General features: G+C 48.4%; 1 long non-coding RNA gene across 1 annotated transcript; it reads left to right on the top strand.

Moving 5' to 3' along the window:
• Nucleotides 1-2,933: 2,933 nt before the first annotated feature.
• Nucleotides 2,934-5,674, top strand: LOC132071781 (uncharacterized). Its single transcript, XR_009418194.1, has 5 exons — nt 2,934-2,999; nt 3,674-3,749; nt 3,867-4,175; nt 4,516-4,633; nt 5,228-5,674. It is a non-coding gene; the product is annotated as an uncharacterized LOC132071781 (long non-coding RNA).
• Nucleotides 5,675-14,418: the final 8,744 nt, after the last annotated feature.

Consider the following 14,418-nt stretch of genomic DNA (forward strand, 5'->3'; position numbering starts at 1 on the left):
CTCGAGATGGGGGCAGAAATGGCGCGTAAATTGAAGGCCTTAGTCCGTCTATCAGGGCTGCCTGCGTGTAAGACCGAAGCCGGCGCGGCCCCAGTGGGATTTTTTGTGGCGTTTTAGATGTACCCGAAAGGCGCTGTGGTCTCAGCGGCGCCGCGGGCGAGCGTATTTTGGCGGGTTTGTGACAGGCATGTGGGTAAACGCCTCGCTGTGCCGGGGTCCTGTCACGGCCGCTTTCCCGCCCTGAGGGAGCCGAGCCGGGCCGAATAGTTCCGAAGAGCCGAAGAGCCGAGTGTGGCCGAAAAGAGCCGAGTTTCCCCGAGGAGCCCAGTGGAGCCGAAAACAGCCGACTTTTACCGAAGAGCCGAGTGTGGCCGAAAAGAGCCGAGTTTACACCAAGAGCCGATGATAGCCGAGTGTAGCCGACACTGGGCGCATTTAGACAATGTGCCGAATATGACCGAGTTTAGCCCAATCGTGCCGAGTTCGGCCGAAGAGCCGAACCGAAACGAGTTTAGACCAAGAGCCGAACCGAGCCGAATTCAGCCGAGTTTCATTCAACAGAACCGAACGCCGCCGCAGCGCTCTGCCTGCAGTGCGCCGGTGCACACGGCAGGGGGCGCTGTATAAAGTAAGTATCAAATATCAACTATCTATAAGAAGGGATTAAAAGCTCTATGTCACGTGCAGCAGTAGAAAATTTCAGGCTCCCAGGGAATAAATAGTTTTCTTTAAATCATTTTCGTTTTGGAGTTTTTTTTTTTTTTACTCCCAGGTATCCTGACAGTTTCTACTGCTGCTGTTTTATTCTAAAGCTAGAAAGATAAACCAAGATCAGAAATACAAGAAAGGAAAAGGGATAGGAAAGGAAAGGAAGCAGGAGAGCAAGAGGGAAGGGAAGTGTTGAAAACCAGAGTGAAAAAAGAAAAAAGAGTTGGAGGGAAAAAGAGAGGGCATTCGGGAGGAGCGGTGCTGCCTCGGGTCCTTCCCCGCCCTGGGGCGAAGGAGCCGTTTGATGCCCGGGAGGGACTGCAGCTCCCGGTGGCGGGGGACGGAGCCGTGGCTGTGAGCCCGAGACTACAACTCCCGGCAGGCCGTGCTGCCGGCGCGGCGTGTGACGCAACGGCTGACGCGGCCCATGAGTGGCTGGCGTGCCAGGCGGCCGCGCGGGGCTGTGCGCGGGCAGCTGGCGGCGCCTCTCCCGCGCGGGACGGCGACGCTGGAGGGGCGAAGCCTCCGTGTGGGCGCCCGCGTGGAGCTGAGGAGCGCGGAAGGAGCGTCCGCCCGGTTCGTCGGCCTCACTCAGCGGTGCCGGGGGTGGGGGCGCTGCCGCCCGCCGATGGCGGAGGGCGAGGCGGTGCTTTGCTGCCGCGGGCCGGGAGGTGCAGGAGCCGCCGCGGGCGAGCGGCGCCGGGCGCTCCCGCGGTCCCGGTGGGGCGGCCGCCCTCGGGCTGGCGGAGGCGCCGGAGGAGCCCCCGAGCCGCAGCCGTCTCCCTCGGGCTGCTGCCGGTGCTGCGGGCGGAGGCGGCTCCGCCGCGTGTCGGGCGTTGCGAGCAGGGAGCGCTGCGATATCGGCGGCGGGACGGGGCTGCTGCCCGCGTTAGTGCTCGTGGCTCTTTCCGCCGTGGAAACGGACGGAGCGGCGCTGAGCGGTAAAGCCCGAGATGGCCGGGAGAATGCCCAGCGCAGGGAGCCGGCGGGCTGTACCCCTCGGATGGCCCAGGTGCGAGCTGCAAACTCATCCCCGCTTCCGCCCCTGCCCTCCCGAGCCCCAGGGAAAATGCTTTCCAGCATTGTCGAGCTTCTGAAAGACGAAACTTGTGATTTGACACTTGCGTCCAGAAAAGGTTTCTGTCTAGATTAGCAAATGCCTAAATTGTTCTTGGTTACATCCCATGAACGGTTTTAGGCAGTGACTTTACACTGCTTTTAGGATTTTCTTGTACAATGGTGAGAAAATAGGCAGGTCTGATAGTGGTTTCACTTTTTCTCTACTTCCCGTTCCATAAGATTCTTTTATCCAAGCACTTGTTTTAAAATTCTACTGTCGGCGTTTATGGTTCACTTTTTTTTTCTTTGCAGCACCCGTGACTTTTTTTTTTCTCTAAATCGGGAGTAAATATAGCTGAGTAAAATCACCTTGGTTTTCTTCCTTCTTTTTTGAACTGAATAGTTTTTATTTAAAATCCTATTTGAATATGTAGAAAAAGTGGGGATGTCCTGTAATATATCCTAGCTTTTCTTGTTTCCAGGGTATCCAGAAAATATGTCTCCCTTAGAGTCCCACAGAAACGTTCTCAGTGCGATCTCTGTCAAGGTATGTATTTCCAAGTAAGTGATCCCTTTAGATATTTGCCTGTGAATTCCCTTTTCCTGTAATTGAGAGCTTGCGTTCTGTGGGTTTTATGATAAAGCTGTAAAACATGTAAAAATGGTTTTGCAAGTCTTAATCGTTGAAGGCAGCAATAAGTGGATTTAGAGCCAGTTCTTGAGCAGACAAAGGGAAAAAGTGTGACTTTGATGCTGAACTTGTCATTTTTCATTGGACTTGTCTGGAATTATTTAAGAATAGAGAGAGCTAGAAAAAGAGAGAAATAGAATTGGTTCTAGAGCCCTCCTCAAATGCTCACCATGATGCAGCGTAGAGCCGAAGGGAAGGTTGATGGAACAGAGCTCTGTGCTTTAGAAGGAAATAAATTTAAACCTGACCTCCACACAGAGTCTCACTAACTTCTACTGTTTTAAAATACCAAATACGTTTAGGAAGTGTTGGAAGTTAGTGTTTTGGGAAAGATATGGCAGTTCCACTGAACATTCCATTTAACAGAGGCTCTGGGAACGATTCATGTTGTAACTGGTGTCACTGCAATCAGTTGGTGGCTCAGCCTTGAAACATGCACTTGCCCTTCTATAAAGCACTGTTTTGTTTGCCTTTCAGTGCTGTGAGTCTTGATAAATTGGAGAAGAGCCCAAGAGAAAGTTTTCATCCCTTGATATAAAAGGTAGGAAGTGACTTGTTTTGGTTTGGTTCTTTTTCTTTATTATTGTCTGGTAATAAAAGTAATTAAGTATAGGTACTACTGGTTTGTTTCTTCCAGTAGCAGGTGATAATAATAGTAGTAGTACTAGTAAAAATAATAATAGACATAATAATAATAGTAATGTAATACTACTTGACCTGGCCATTTCAAATCAAAACTTCTAAACACAAATCAAAGCATCATCCTTGTAGAATCTTTCACAGCAGTGGGCTAAAGATCCTGGTTTTGTTGACAGGATTTATTGGTTCTGGAAGAACAAGAGGGAAGTAGAAGCCTAACTACTTCTAGCTCACAGAGCCGTCCAGTGAACAGAGCTTTGTGTTTTGGTGGGCTTGTGATGACTTTGAAATCAATTGCTCATTACAGTAAAAAAAAAATTCATGTTTTTTTGAACGTGACAGCAGAAATACCTTTAGGCACCAACTGAATAATCATAGATCACCAATTTAAGTAAAAAATTCATGCTATACTATCGAAATTTAAAGGTAAATTATTATGTATTAGGTAATGGTATAAAGTGTATGTTCTCATGTGTAATGCAAAGATACATACGTACCTGAAAGTCCTTAGAGGAAACAAATTTTTATGTCTGCTGTTTGACTGTTTATCGTACGATATTTGGTTTTATTTCCCAGGGATCGGTGAATTTTAACTTTGGAGTCCTCTATGCTAAGGATGCTCAGCTTACAGGTGATGAAATGTTCAGTAATGGTGAGTTTTTCGCCTTCTCTTTAATTGCTGTGCTGATATGAATAAGAAAAAAACAAAAGCAAGAGAAAAAAGAAGGATGGTTTATTATTTTTGATGCTGTTTTGTTTGTTTCCTCAGTATTTGCTGCGGCTCTGCTCACCCAAGCTTTGGGTTCCTTCTGTCCCACTGGGAGTTGCCCAATTTGGTTGCATCTGGTGAAATTCCCCCGAGACCTTACAGAACTAGCTCAAACTACGTGAGAGCCATTTGCAGTTCTCTCCAGACACCTGGAGAATGGGCGACGTTTCTGAGGATCCGGCGAGCGCGCTTCTATCCAAACTCAGTCTGTGAAATTCTTGGGGAAAACCCTTCTGTGTCCTGAAGGGTTCAAACTCTGGTGAGGATCCAGTTATCAGGTGCTCACCTGGACGGTTCCAGCTCCCAAAGGTAACACTTGTACTCTTGCCCTGTAGTTTACATCTATTGCATTTTTGTTATTTTGCAAGATTTTTTGTCTTTGCAAAATATTGTGCATTTCACTCTTTGGAACCTCTCAGATGGTTCTTTGGTGCAGCACCACCCCATGGGACACTTGGCTGCTGTCCTGAAGGGGTTGGTCGCTGGAATTGTAAATCCTGGAGAGTTCATAAGTCTTCTGTCCCCAGGGAGGTATCATGCTTTGTTTACCTTTGTTCTGTTGGTTAGGCGCTGCTTCTCGTTGCAAGTATGAATTTCAAACTGCCCTGTTCTTATTTTAACTGTTTTCCTGGTTCTCTCCCTACGGCAGGGAAAGACTCTTGTATCCTTGTCGTCGGGCTCGGTGCTGTCCAAGAAGATGCAGAGACTAAAAACATCATAAGAAGCAAAATACGACTGCAGGGAAAAGAAGCTGGAGAGAACAGAAGGTGATATTGTTATCCTTACCCTGTATTAGAAACATCCGCTGTGCTTTGATGCTGGCAGCTGCCAGGGGCTTGTTAGCTCTTTGTAGGCAGGTGTAGGTGTTCACTTGTAGGTTTTTTCTCTGGACAAGGCAATTCAAACTTTGCTAAGCTTGTATTTGCAGATTACTCTGTAGCACAGTCCAGCATGACATTTTTGAATGTTGTAAAAATACCATGTTACTTGGAAATTGCTAATGGAGAGAAGCTTTAGGGGAAAATAAGATTTCAGGGTTGGAAGATGTGAGAAGAATTTTGAGGGGATGTTAGACTGAAGTAAAGCACACTTGAAGCTGGACTGGCACGCTGGCAGGTCCCCTATTAAACAGTGGTGCTGAGGTTAGCCTGGGGGTTGCCCACTCTTTCTGTAGAAATCAATGTTTCCTGGTCTTCAGAGGTAAGCTGCTTTGAAAAGCTGGAAGGTGCAGCATGCTGACAAGCCCCGTGCTTTGGATTAAAAGTAGATTTCAGAAGGGTCCTAAGCTTTTGTCTTTTCCTAGAAGTCGATGTAATCCTATCGAGGGGTTTTTAATTCTGTGTTGCCATGTCATCCATCAGAGCCCTGTTGTACTGATCATCATACAATTACAAAACAAAACATCAGACCCTGTCCCGACCACTTAGAGCCCAGAACACGATTTCCTCGGGCTGCCATTTGCGTGCCATCGGTACTCACCACGGAAGCGAGCTGGGGATTGTTGCAGCTGTTGGGAACAAACCGCTTCTCGTCACACAGAAATGGAATTGGGACGACGCCTTGGCCAGCCCCTCTCTGCCATCAGCTCCTGAATCTGCAGCAGAGCAGTTCCAGTCCATGCGGGCACGTGTAATCCAGCTCCTGATGATCTGAGCACACGTAGCAGCGCTCAGCTGCTGTGGGGGGCTCAGGGAGGGCAGAGTGTGCATTGTCATCTTCCTGAACCTACAGACGAATCCAAGTCAGAATCCACAGCGTGGAAATCAGTCGCATATATGCTAAATAAAACTTGCAGATTTATTTAAGAATTGTTTCTGCTTGTTCTTTGTTGTGCTTCTGTGCTTAGAAAACCTCCCTTTAAAATCAGTTCAGTCCATCAGTTGAACCTTTGTTTGCAGACCCTCAGTGAGCAGAATTTGTTGCAGACTCAGTGCACGCTGTGCAGGCCTCCTGGGAGTGTGAGGAGCTCATGTGTGCTACTTTTTGCTTTAGGACGCTCTGAGGTATTTATTCCTTTTGGGATACATGATGAGAATTCCCAAGAGAGGTAGTTATAAGGTATGACATCGGGAAAAAGCCTGTGTGGTTGGAATGTTGTTGCTGTCAAAAGTTAATTTTTCCTTCTTTCTTAGCCAGTAGTTAGCTTTTTGCTTAATTTTTGTGGTATCAGTGTTTTATTGTCTAAAAAATTGCTTCAAAATAACTTCGGTGGTTGGTGTTGGCCACCAGTACCTTGTTCAGATTTGCCTATTTGCTTGTAGCTGAAATGTTCACATCTTGTTTATCATTCTATTTAAGAAACTGCTGCCCAGCCAACTAATAACTGAATATCCATCTGTCTAGGACATGGGGAGAGGATTTAGGTAATGTCTTTATTTCCAGAAAAAAGTTCCAGTGTAGTTTCTAAATAGAGGAGAAGGGGGTGAAGACTCGGGGCTCTGATGCCGTTGGGGCACCCCAAGGTCCCCAGGAGAAGGAGCCCCACTGCGGTGCAGGAGCAGGTGTGTTCTCATCTAATATTGAACAAATTATAAATATAAATATGAAAATTATAAACATGAAAATATTTTTAAAATACTTAAATAAAGTGGGTTTTCTTTATTGGTCAATATGAAGGGTTTTGATTGTAAAAATTATAAATGCAAATAATATAAAGGTAGAAATCTAAGTTTAGAAATATATAATAAATACATACAGATAAATATAAAAATTAAAAATATAAGAAAAAATTAGTTGTAGCAGTAGATATTATACATAATTTAAATAATAATTTAAATATATTTTAAAATTTTATATATATAATATATCATTACTAATGTAATACATCCAAAGAAACGATAAATTAAAATATGAATGTATAATTATACAAAGTATAAATAAAAACATTTCAATATCCTTTAAAAGAAGGGGTTTTTTATTTATTTGGTTAGAGACGGGGTTTTTATTTGGAATAATGAAAGTATTATAGAAGTATAAAACTAAATATAGAAATATACAGTCAATATAGAAAGATATTTGTAAAAACACGAACGACGCCTCCTTCGGCCGAATGGAACGAGCTCAGCCGAACCAAGGCGAGACCGGCGGAACCTGACGGCCTCGAGCGAACCGAGGCCAGGCTTGCGAGGCTGCCTGAACGGAGCCGAGCTCAGCCGAACCGAGCCCGCTGCTCTCGTGCGCGCTAATTAGCGCGAGTGCGGTCACAGCCCAATGAGCTCCTGTGCCACCCCGCGCTCCCGGTCGTGTCCGTGCGATGGCCGGGCCGCCCGCGGGACGCGGCAGCAGGAGAGCCCCGAGCCGGGCGAGTTTAACGTGAGGCGGCGCCGCTTGCCCGCCGTCAGGGAGCCGAGCCGCGCCGAGCGCAGAGAGCGGCTCCGAGTTCGGCCGAAGCGAGCCGAGCCGCGCCGAGCGCAGAGAGCGGCTCCGAGTTCGGCCGAAGCGAGCCGAGCCGCGCCGAGCGCAGAGACCGGCTCCGAGTTGGGCCGAAGCGAGCCGAGGCGCGCCGAGCGCACAGAGCGGCTCCGAGTTGGGCCGAAGCGAGCCGAGGCGCGCCGAGCGCACAGAGCGGCTCCGAGTTGGGCCGAAGCGAGCCGAGGCGCGCCGAGCGCACAGAGCGGCTCCGAGTTGGGCCGAAGCGAGCCGAGGCGCGCCGAGCGCAGAGAGCGGCTCCGAGTTCGGCCGAAGCGAGGCGATCCGTGCCGAAGGGTCGAGTCCAGCCGAATGCAGATGACAATGGCCGAGTTTAGCCGATTACAGCCGCATTTAGCCGAGCAGCTGTGAGCCTTGCACGCTTGAGGTGAGCGTGCATCATTGCCGGCTTGGGATTGAGTGAAATGCACTAAGGAAACCAGCTCTGGGGAGGGAGGCAGGGAAATCCTCTCTTAACGTTAGCAATTCGTCCGTCAAACTCGTCACGGCAGGACAGAGTGAAGACTGAAAGTGTAAGAAGATGTGGAGGGAAACAGAGAATCTGGCAGGAGCATCGAACGCACAAGTGCACAAATTTTGCTTTTTGCTTGGATGTAAACTCAGAAGTTGTAAGGAATTTGGGAAGGAGAAGGGACATTTCAGGAGGAGAAGAAGTTGTTGCAGTCCTGGCAAAAGCTTTTGTTCTAGCTAATAAAAGAAGTTAGTTTAAATTAAAAAAAAAAAAAAAAAAGTGGTTTCTTTTTTCTTCACTATTATATTCTTTGGTGGTATATGGTGTGTTATTTCTTGGTGTTATTAGCTCTGTGTAAATTGTTTTTTGAGTCAAGCTAACTTTGCATGGGTTGTTTTGTATTTGAGGTAGGATCAATTTCAAGAGGTTTCTTTCACAGACTTCTGATAGGTATTACTGGGATTTTGGTTTTGTTTACTGTATGCATAAACATAGAGATTTGGTAGGGCCAGCTGGGCTGCTGGAGTTTTGGGTGTGAATTTATTAGATGGCTTTTATTAAACACAGAATAATTATGTAAGGTAACAGCAAATTACCCGATTACCCAATTGATCTAGCTATGTAACCTTACCACAAAGTTTTATATCTTGCCAGTTTTCTGTTCTTCTGCTCCAAGTAGTTGTTGCAAAAAAGAAAGCACTGTTACTTTTCTGAAGAGTTTTCTTCTACAACAAGCCCTTTACTGCCCTTGAATGTGAGTCAGAGGAGCCAAACAGCGGCAGCTGCTCTGAGGGCTTGGTGGGATTCGCCCCCTCCCTTTTCCTGGGTGCCATGGGAACGAGAGGCGGGCACAATCAGGGGTATATTAACCCCAGCCGTGGCTGAGGGGCTTCATTCCCTCTCTGGGATGTGCTGGGTTAAGAGCTCTCCTCATTTCAGTGAAGAGGCTTTTTCAGCCCGTCTCAGCATCTTTTCAGCAGGTGTTTCTGGGCATCTAAAGCACAGAGGCTCGGAAGATTCTGTGAAGAAAACAGCATGGAATACAGAGAGTATTTAGGTTTGTGATTTTGGGTTTTGTGTTTAGGAGTGGTAAGGTGCTTTTGTAATTTTTAGTTTTGCTCTGGTTGTTTTTTTGGTTGGATTTCTTTTGGTAGAATTTTTGGTTTTTTTGGGGGGGGTTTTGGTTGGTTTTCGTGGGTTTTTTGGATTTTTTGATGTTTTCTGTGGTTTTTTTTTGTTTCTGTGGGGAGTTAGGTGTTTAGGGTTTTATTGTTTTTGTGGGGTTTTGTTTGTTTTTTTTTTTTTCATTGTTTGTTTTTGGGATTTTTTTTTTTTTAATTGAGGAGTACAACTCCCTGAAATTCCAAGCTGTGTCAAGCACAATATTTCCCTCAGCAGATTTATCATATCAAAAGAGGGATCTGCCCAGTGTCCAAGATGATGTTTGAGATTGAGGCTTCAGGTGAGTTGAGGATGGTGACTGGGAGAGGGAGGGTGATCAGGTATCCAGTTAGGAGTTCTTGGGAGGGGGTTTGCAGGCAGCAGGGTGAGTAAGGGTGTTTATTTGTTTATTTGAGGGCCCCCCCCCAAGGCCGTTCAGAAGCCTAGCAGAGGCATTGCCATGTCTGACAGCACACAAGGTCATCCACTGCACTCACAGGAATGCCATTTAACTTTGCCTTTCTCTAAGCCAGGTGCCACTCCTAATGAAGGCCACCGCCTTGGAATCAGGATGAAGCTGGAGCCTGAAGGAGCCAGGCACACTCAGGAGAGGGCAAGTAGCTGCCTTGCAGGGATTTGGCCCACATAACTCTGGACTCACACTTTGGTTTTCGTTTTCTTTATTGCAGCTGACCGAGAGGCTCACAGGCCATCACGAGGCCCTCCAAGGCAGACTCATTTCAGGTGCAGCGTGGATTCTCCTCACTGATCATCCAAAAGATAAGTCAGGGGCCTTGGCCTGGAGATGAGAGAATAGTGGGTTGGGAGTTCTTGGGGTAGATTTGAAAATTAGCAGCAGGAAAAGCATTCTTCTGCAAGGGCCTCTTAGGACAGCTAAAGGGAGAGGCTCTACTTTTGATGGCAGCTTTCAGGCGGGCAGTGCAGAACAGCTCCGGTCTGTCTGGTGTTGTCTCGTGTGCCGTGTTCCCTGGTGTGTCTTTGGGGTCCCTTTTGCCTTCTCCCCTCGAGACCCTCACCACAAGCATGATGTGTCGTGTTTCATGTCCCCTCTGTTTGTCACGTTCTGTGTCACGGGTGTGTGCACACGTTTGTGCTGGAGCTATTCTGCCCTGCTGCATGGCCTGCTGCAATAGGACAAGCCTTGGGGAGGGGAAATTTGTAATGTGGGCTGTACTTGGGCTCTAGATGCTGTTCCTAGATTGACATATGGTGTTTGCAGCTTGTGAGTTACCCTGGTGGTGTTTGACATATGTTCTAACTTTCTTTCAGGTGCAGATGCATTCCACGTGTGGCAGAGGGTCGGGGTTAGGAGGTGCCGGGCCTTCTTAGGAGCGCGGTGAGTAGCAGAGTGGTGGGGTTTTGGCCGATGCGGTGCCAAGATCAGGCACTGATGTTTGGTTCTCTTTACTCTAGCTGTCTGAGAGACACCAGCCCGGTGCCAGCAGGACCTTCCCAGCTGACGAGGGGCCTTTCTCTGCACCTGACACAGACTGGCATCCCCAGATGTCTGAGAGATAAGTAGAGGGCTGTGACCCACAGTGGGAATGAAGGCATGGTGCTGGTTTGGGAATTACTGGGAGGGGGTTTTGAGTCCAGTTTGGAGGGGGGGGTGTTCATTAAATGGCTCATTAGGCCCCATGAAAGCCAAGTCTCACATTTGATCACAGTGCTGAGATGTGCAGCAGGGCAGAGCAGTCCCGGTGTGTCTCGTGTCACTTGTCTGTTGTGCATTGTGTGTTGTTTGTGTATCTCCTGTCTTTTACCTTAGGACTTTGAGGGCCCTGTCAGTACCCCTGGCATCATTGTTAGCATCTGTAATCTCTGCATTCCTTGGCCTGGCACCCGGGCCACAGAACTTTAGACTGGGGAGCTCAGACAGGCATCAGACTCTCTTCTCTCTTTGGAAGCATCCAGTCAGGTGTCTTGTCAGGTCTTGTTCTGAGCTGTATGGACAGCTGTGCCCCACCTGGATCCATTATGGTGGATTAGGACTTGCAATAATATGAGGTTAGGTGCAGCATTCTGACCGTAGGATTCCTAGGCATCCATCTTTGCTGTCCTTGGAATAAATCATTCAGTTATCATCTTCTTCCTCCAGGGTTCTCTGAGCCTCATCAGCTCACCATCGGTCTCAGCTCGGTCATCTCCTTTTGCATTCTCTCAGTCCTTGCAGCCATTTTCCTTGCCAAGAGATTTGTGTCTGTGTCTTGTCCCCATTGTTTGTCACGTCCTGTCCTGTGTCACGGGTGTCTGCACACATTTGGGACGGGGCTGCTCTGCCCTGCCGCATAGCCTGGTGCGATAGGAGAAGTCTTGGAGCCTTGGAATTTGTAATGTGGGGTGTAGATGGACTCTAGATGGGATTTGTAGATGGACACAGGATATCTGGAGCTCTTCAGTTATCCTGCAACAGTGTGACTCTTGTCCTAACTTTTTTTTCAGATTGAGATGGATTAAATCTGTGCCAGAGGGCCCCATCCCGGGTGAGGGGATTCCCCCGAGCAGGTGAGGCCCCAATTGTCTCTGCAGCAGAAGTGTGTATGGTGACTGTGTTACAGCTCTGTTCTTTGTCTTTCTTTTAGGAAGTCAATCTGGATACCAGCAGCCAAGGTGAGCAGTGGAGAGAAGTGGTTGTTATTGCTCGGCTCTCAAGCACAACAATTTTTCAGCAGATTGATCATGTCGCAAGAGAGATCTGCCCAGTGTCAAGGATGATGTTTGAGATTGAGGCTTCAGGTGAGTTGAGGATGGTGACTGGGAGAGGGAGGGTGATCAGGTATCCAGTTAGGAGTTCTTGGGAGGGGGGGTTTGCAGGCAGCAGGGTGAGAAAGGGTCTTTATTTGTTTATTTGAGGGCCCCCCCCCCCCAAGGCTCTTCAGAAGCCTAGCAGAGGCATTGCCATGTCTTAGAGCACACAAGGTCATCCACTGCACTCACAGGAATGCCATTTAACTTTGCCTTTCTCTAATCCAGGTGCCACTCCTAATGAAGGCCACAGCCTTGGAATCAGGATGAAGGTGGAGCCTGAAGGAGCCAGGCACACTCAGGAGAGGGCAAGTAGCTGACTTGCAGGGGTTTGGCCCACATAACTCTGGACTCACACTTTGGTTTTGGTTTTCTTTATTGCAGCTGACCGAGAGGCTCCCAGGCCATCACGAGGCCCTCTGAGGCAGACTCATTTCAGGTGCAACGTGGATTCCCCTCACCGATCATCTAAAAGATAAGTCGGGGGCCACAGCCTGGAGATGGGGGAGTATCAGGTTGGGAGTTCTTGGGACAGATTAAAAAATGAGCAGTGGGAAAAGCCATCTTCTGCAAGGGCCTCTTAGGACAGCTAAAGGGAGAGGCTCTACTTTTGATGGCAGCTTTCAGGCGGGCAGTGCAGAACGGCTCTGGTCTGTGTCCTGTTGTCCAGTGTGCCGTGCTCCCTGGTGTGTCTTTGGGGTCCCTTTTGCCTTCTCCCCTCGAGGCCCTCACCACAAGCATGCTGTGTCGTGTTTCATGTCCCCCCTGTTTGTCACGTTCTGTGTCACGGGTGTGTGCACACATTTTTTGCCGGAGCTGTTCTGCCCTGCCGCATGGCCTGCTGCAGTAGGACAAACCATGGGGAGTTGGAATTTGTAATGTGGGCTGTACTTGGGCTCTAGATGCTATTCCTAGATTGACATAAGGTGTTTGCAGCTTGTGAGTTACCCTGGTGGTGTTTGACATATGTTCTAACTTTCTTTCAGGTGCGGATGCATTCCCTGTGTGGCAGAGGGTCAAGGTTAGGAGGTGCCGGGCCTTCTTAGGAGCGTGGTGAGTAGCAGAGTGGTGGGGTTTTGGCCGATGCGGTGCCAAGGTCAGGCACTGATGTTTGGTTCTCTTTACTCTAGCTGTCTGAGAGACACCAGCCTGGTGCCAGCAGGACCTTCCCAGCTGACGAGGTGGCCTTTCTTTGCACCTGACAGGGACCAGCATCGCCAGATGTATGAGAGATAAGTAGAGGGCTGTGACCAACAGTGGGGATGAAGGCATGGTGCTGGTTTGGGAATTACTGGGAGGGGTTTTTTAGTCCAATTTGGAGGTGGGATGTGTTCATGAAGTGGCCCCTTAGGCCCCATAAAAGTCAAGTCTCACTTTTGATCACAGTGCTGAGGTGTGCAGCAGGGCAGAGCAGTCCCGGTGTGTCTGGTGTCACTTGTCTGTTGTGCATTATGTGTTGTTTGTGTATCCCATGTCTTTTACCTTAGGGGGGGCCTGTCAGAAACCTTGGCATCATTGGTAGCATCTGTGATCTCTGCATTCTCTGGCCTGGCACCCAGGCCATAGATGCAATTCTGATACTTGTCTGAGCTCCCCAGTCAAAAGTTCTCTCTTTGGAAGCATCCAGTCAGATTTCTTGTCAGGTCTTCTTCCTAGCTGTACCGACAGCTATGCCCCACCTGGATCCATTATGGTGGATTAGGACTTGTATTAATATGAGGTTAGGTGCAGCATTCTGACAGTAGGATTCCTAGGCATCCATCTTTGCTGTCCTTGGAATTAATCCTTCAGTTATCATCTTCTTCCTCCAGGGTTCTCTGAGCCTCATCAGCTCACCATCGGTCTCAGCTCGGTCATCTCCTTTTGCATTCTCTCAGTCCTTGCAGCCATTTTCCTTGCCAAGAGATTTCTGTCTGTGTCTTGTGCCCATTGTTTGTCACGTCCTGTCCTGTGTCACGGGTGTCAGCACACATTTGGGACGGGGCTGCTCTGCCCTGCCGCACAGCCTGGTGCGATAGGAGAAGTCTTGGAGCCTTGGAATTTGTAATGTGGGGTGTAGTTGGACTCTAGATGGGATTTGTAGATGGACACAGGATATCTGGAGCTCTTCAGTTATCCTGCAACAGTGTGACTGTTGTCCGAACTTTTTTTTTCAGATTGAGATGGATTAAATCTGTGCCAGAGGGCCCCATCCTGGGTGAGGGTATTCCCCCGAGCAGGTGAGGCCCCATTTGTCTCTGCAGCAGAAGTGTGTATGGTGACTGTGTTACAGCTCTGTTCTTTGTCTTTCTTTTAGAAAGTAAATCTGGATGCCAGCAGTCAAGGTGAGCAGCGGGGAGAAGTGGTTGTTATTGCTCAGCTCTCAAGCACAACAATTTTTCAGCAGATTTATCGTGTCACAAGAGGGATCTGCCCAGTGTCAAGGATGATGTTTGAGATTGAGGCTTCAGGTGAGTTGAGGATTGTGACTGGGAGAGGGAGGGTGAGCAGGTATCCAGTTAGGAGTTCTTAGGAGGGGGTTTGCAGGCAGCAGGGTGAGTAAGGGTGTTTATTTGTTTATTTGAGGGCCCCCCCCCCAAGGCTGTTCAGAAGCCTAGCAGAGGCATTGCCATGTCTTAGAGCACACAAGGTGATCCACTGCACTCACAGGAATGCCATTTAACTTTGCCTTTCTCTAAGCCAGGTGCCACTCCTAATGAAGGCCACAGCCTTGGAATCAGGATGAAGCTGGAGCCTGAAGGAGCC

This window comes from Ammospiza nelsoni, chromosome 3 (assembly GCF_027579445.1).
Source record: "Ammospiza nelsoni isolate bAmmNel1 chromosome 3, bAmmNel1.pri, whole genome shotgun sequence".
Classification (NCBI taxonomy): Eukaryota; Metazoa; Chordata; class Aves; order Passeriformes; family Passerellidae; genus Ammospiza; species Ammospiza nelsoni.